Consider the following 5665-nt stretch of genomic DNA (forward strand, 5'->3'; position numbering starts at 1 on the left):
CCTTGAAGTTACAATGCTCCTTGACGCATGAGCCTAAACTGCATGTAGCAATACTCCTGGATTGCATGAATCTAAACTGTGTATGGCCCCACAAAAAAAAAAGAGTCCGCTAGGTTGAAAACTTCGAAAAAGGCGGCCTAAGTGTCAAGACTCGGATTTCCCACCCTTGGGAGTCGTGATGGCGCCTACTAATGGGAGCTAGGCAAGCCAAACCTTAACTACCTACTACACTTTCATATTGCTTCATCTTAACTAACACGAGGAGATAACATGATAACTGCGGAATTTTAAGTAATAAGCGGAAGTCAACAGTGATAAAATTTAAAACTACGTCTATTACAACTTTTAAACTTTAATTACCCCAAAACCTGGTGTCACAGTATCACAGACTGTCTAGGAGTTACTACATACAAGATCTAAAGAAATAACAACATACCGTTTCTGAAGTATGAAAGATGAAATAGGAAATAGAGATAGAGGGAGATGTCAGGGCCTACGGACGCATGCAGGTCTACCTTGGTTCTCCGAGTGGACTGAAGGAAGCCCTCCAACTACTGTCCGAAAACTACTCTAGGATCTGCATACAGTGCAGAGTATAGTATCAGCACAACCGACCCCATATGCTGGTAAGTGCCTAGACTAACCCCGGCTAAGTAGTGACGAGGCTAGGACCAGACTCCAGATAAACCTGTGCAGTTATATAACATATGGCGGAAAAGTAACAAGTAATAAGCAATTAAAGCTAGGGAAGGGGAACATGCTTCGGGGTAGCTGACAAAACAAAATAACAAGAAATAACAAGGAAGCTAACAATATAACTTCTAACATAGATAAAGAAAAGTAAAGACAACTTTCACTTTCAGCTTCCATCTTGTTGCAGGTGTGCAACCCGATCCCATTTCTCATATCTTAAGGTAGGCGTACCACCCGCTCCCATTTCATCATATCTTGTGGTAGGCTTACCACCCGCTCCCATTTCATAATATCTTGTGGTAGGCGTACCACCCGCTCCCATTATATAATATTTTGTGGTAGGCATACCACCCGCTCCCATTTCACAGTTGATCACACAATCACAAGAAATCCCGGCAAGGGAACATAAGCAATATAGTAATTTCCCGGTAAGGGAACAACAATATCGAAACAGTCATCCCGGCAAGGAAGAATCAGCTATAATCAATCTCAATTAGATGGTACTCAGTTCAATTAGTGGAAATGCTCAATCATAGAAGATCATTAATTAAAGCATACAAGGTGTCATTCAAGAACACAACAACTTTCAATTTAAGACCCACGGTCATGCTTTACACCAACGTATAGATACTCGTCACCATGCCTATACGTCGTACTCAACAAGAAGCAAGTAGCAAATATGACTCAACTCCTAATCCCTCAAGTTAGGGTTAGACCAAACACTCACCTCGAGGCCTTGAACACCACTCAAGTCTCAATTATAGCTTTACCCCTCGATTCTACCACCAATCCGCTTGAATCTAGTCACAAGTTACTTAATTAAATCAATAAATGCTAAATGAATCAACCCCAATGCATGAAAATAAGTTTTCTAAAGTTTTACCCAAAAGTCAAAAATCACCCTCCGGGCCCACGTGGTCGAAACGCGAAGTTCGGACCAAAACCCGATTACTCATTCCCCCACGAATCCAAATATATAACTTATTTTGAAGTCGAACCTCAAATTGAGGTTCAAATTCCAAATTTTAGAAAAACCTAGGTTCTACCCAAAACACCTAATTTTCCCATGAAAATCTTTGATTTGAAGTTGAAATCATGTTAAAAGATGTTAAGGAGTGAAGAAAATGAGTTAGAAATCACTTACCAACGTTTTGGAGAAGAAAAGTTGTTTGAAAAATCGCCTCTTATGTTTTTTGGGGTTTTGAAAAGTGAAAAATAACTGAAATTCCCGTTTATTTATACCCCTCTCAGACCCCCAGTGCGGACCGCATCAAATGGGCCGCGACCGCACGAGTGTACCTGAAGACCTGCAGTTCAACACCCTGTGCGGACCGCACAAGGCCGACTGCGATCGCACAGCCTCCACCGCGGACCGTACAAAGGCGACCGAAGCTGCGCTGGCCCCTCCACGGTCGCATGCGATTTCTCGCAGACTGCACTAGAGGGTTCAGAGACTGCAGCTTCCTGAACCTACAACACCTGACTTTCTAAGCCTAAGGCATCCCGGAACCTACTCGAAACTCACCTGAGCCCTCGAAACTCCAACACAAGTATACACACAGCCTCAAAAACATCCTACGGACATATTCGTGTAATCAAATTGCCAAAATAACATCACGAGCATCAAATTAAACCTCGAGATCAATGATATTTCTCAAAACTCTTTTAAACATCAAATTTCTCAATCAAGGTCCAGATCGTGTCAAACGACGTCTGTTTTCAACCATATTTCACAGGAATGACTCAAGTCATATATAAGACCTGTACCGGGCGCCGGAACCAAAATACGGGCCCGATACCATTGCTTTCTAATCAGTTTTCATTTCAAATTTCCTTAAACAATTTCTGAAAATAATTTCACTTAAAAATTCATTTCTTGAACTTGCGACCTCAGAATTCGATTCCGAGCATACGCCCAAGTCCCATATTTTCCTATGGACCCTCCAGGATCGTCGAATCACGGATCCGGGTCCGTTTACCCAAAATGTTGACCGAGGTCAAATTTATTCATTTTAACATCAAAACTTAGCATTTTTCATAGAGTTTCATATTTAAGCTTTCCGGCTACGCGCCCAGACTGCGTACGCAAATCGAGGTGACTCTAATGAGATTTTCAAGGCCTCGGAGACACATAAATCAACTAAAAGCAAGTGATGACCCTTTGGCTCGTCGCATTCTCCACCTCTAAAACAACTGTTCGTCCTCGAACGGACAGAAGAAGGAAGTACCTGAGTCGGGGAAAAGATGAGGATAACGGCTACACATATTTGACTCGGACTCCCAGGTCTATGCCTTGGGAGGATGACCTCTCCACTGAACACGAACTGAAGGAAAACTCTTCGACCTCAACTATCAAACCTGCCGATCTAGAATAGCCATCGACTCATCCTCATAAGACAAGTCCTTGTCCAACCGGACAGTGTTGAAATCTAACACGTGGGATGGATCACTGTGATACTTCCGAAGCATTGACACATGAAATACTAGATGTACGGCTGATAATCTAGGCGGCAATGCAAGTCTATAATCCACCTCTCCCACTCGATCAAGAATCTCAAATGGACCAATGAACCTAGGGCTAAGCTTGCCCTTCTTCCCAAATCTCATCACGCCCTTCATAGGCAACACTCAGAGAAATACCCGCTTACCAACCATAAAAGCCACATCTCGAACCTTGCGGTTTGCATAACTCTTCTACCTAGATTGAGTTATACGAAGCCTATCCTAAATTATCCTGACCTTGTCCAAGGCCTCCTAAACCAGATCCGTACCCAACAACCGAGCCTCTCCTGGCTCAAACCACCCGACCGGAGATCGACATTGCCTACCATACAAAGCCTCATAAGAAGCCATCTGGATACTCGACTGGTAGCTGTTGTTGTAGGCAAACTCTACTAAAGGAAAGAACTGATCCTAGAGCCTCCAAAGTCAATAACACAAGCTCGGAGCATATCCTCCAATATCTGAATAGTCCGCTCGAACTGCTCGTCCGTCTGAGGATGAAATGCTGTACTCAACTCAACCTGGGTGCCCAACTCTCGCTGAACTGCTTTCCAGAAACGCGAGGTAAATTGTTTGTACCTCAGTCCGAAATGATAGATACTGGCACACCATGAAGACGAACAATCTCCCGGATATAAATCTTAGCTAACCTCTCGGATGAATAGGAGACTACCACAGGAATGAAATGCGCTGACTTGGTCAGCCTATCAAGAATGACCCAAACTGCGTCGAACTTCTTCCGAGTCTGCGGAAGTCCAACAATGAAGTCCATAGTAATCCGCTCCCACTTCCACTCGGGAAGTTCAATCCTCTGAAACAGTCCACCAGGCCTCTGATGCTCGTACTTAACCTGCTGACAATTCAAACATTGAGCCACACATGTAATAATATCCTTCTTCATTCTACACCACCAATAATGCTGCCGCAAATCCTGATACATCTTCGCGGTGCCCAGATGAATAGAGTACCGGGAGCTATGGGCCTCCTTTAAAATCAACTCTCGAAGCCCATCCACATTAGGCACACAAAATCGACCCTGCAATCTCAAAACTCCATCATCACCTAAGGTAACTTTCTTAGCACCTCCATGCTGCACCGTGTCTCTAAGGACACACAAATGGGGATCATCAAATTGCCGATCACGGATACGCTCCAATAATGAAGAACGAGCGACCTTGCAAGCTAATACTCGGCTAGGCTTAGAGATATTCAATTTCACAAATCTATTGGCCAAAGCTTGAACATCCAACACAAGAAGCCTCTCACCGACCGGAATATAAGCAAGACTACCCATGTTGGCTGACTTTCTACTCAGAGCATCGGCCACCACATTGGCCTTTCCCGGGTAATATGAGATGGTGATGTCATAATCCTTCAACAACTCCAACCGCCTTCTTTGACTCAAATTCAACTCCTTTTGCTTGAACAAATACTGAAGACTCTTATGATCCGTGAACACCTCACACGCCAAGCCATACAGATAGTGCTTCCAAATCTTCAATGCGTGAACAATGGCTGCCAACTCTAATTCATGAACCGGATAGTTCTTCTCATGAATCTTCAACTGCCTCGAAGCATAGGCAATGACCTTGCCTTCCTGCATCAACACTGCACCAAGCCCAATACGAGATGCATCACAATAAACAGTATAAGGCCCTAAACCTGTGGGCAAAACCAACACCGGTGCCGTAGTCAGAACTGTCTTGAGCTTCTGAAAGATCGCCTCACACTTGTCTGACCATCTAAATTGGGCACCCTTCTGGGTCAATCTGGTCATCGGGGTTGCGATAGATGAGAATCCCTCGACGAACCGACGGTAGTAGCCTGTCAATCCCAAGAAACTCCGAATCTCTGAAGCTGATGCTGGTCTAGGCAAGTTCTTGACTGCCTCAATCTTCTTCGGATCAACCTGAATACCCTCTGTTGATACGATATGACCCAAGAATGTAACTGAACTCAACCAGAACTCACACTTCGAGAACTTAGCATATAACTGACTATCCTTCAGAGTCTAAAGAACCACTCTAAGATGCTACTCGTGATCCTCCTGACTGCGGGAATATATCAAGATATCATCAATGAAGACTATCACGAATGAGTCCAAGTAAGGCCTGAACACTCGGTTCATCAAATCCGTAAAAGTTGCTGGGGCATTTGTCAACCCGAATGACATAACCAAGAACTCATAATGCCCGTACCGAGTGCGGAAAGCTGTCTTAGGGACATCGGATGCCCTAATACTCAACTGATGGTAGCCAGATCTCAAATCAATCTTTGAAAACACCTTGGCACCCTAAAGCTGATCAAACAAATCATCAATCCTCGGCAATGGATACTTATTCTTGATTATAACATTGTTCAGCTGCCGGTAATCAATACACATTCTCATCGATTCGTCCTTCTTCTTAACAAACAACACCGGCGCACCCCAAGGCAAAACACTGGGCCTAATGAAGCCATTCTCAAGCGA

The sequence above is a fragment of the Nicotiana sylvestris genome, chromosome 10, assembly GCF_000393655.2.
Source record: "Nicotiana sylvestris chromosome 10, ASM39365v2, whole genome shotgun sequence".
Taxonomy (NCBI): Eukaryota; Viridiplantae; Streptophyta; class Magnoliopsida; order Solanales; family Solanaceae; genus Nicotiana; species Nicotiana sylvestris.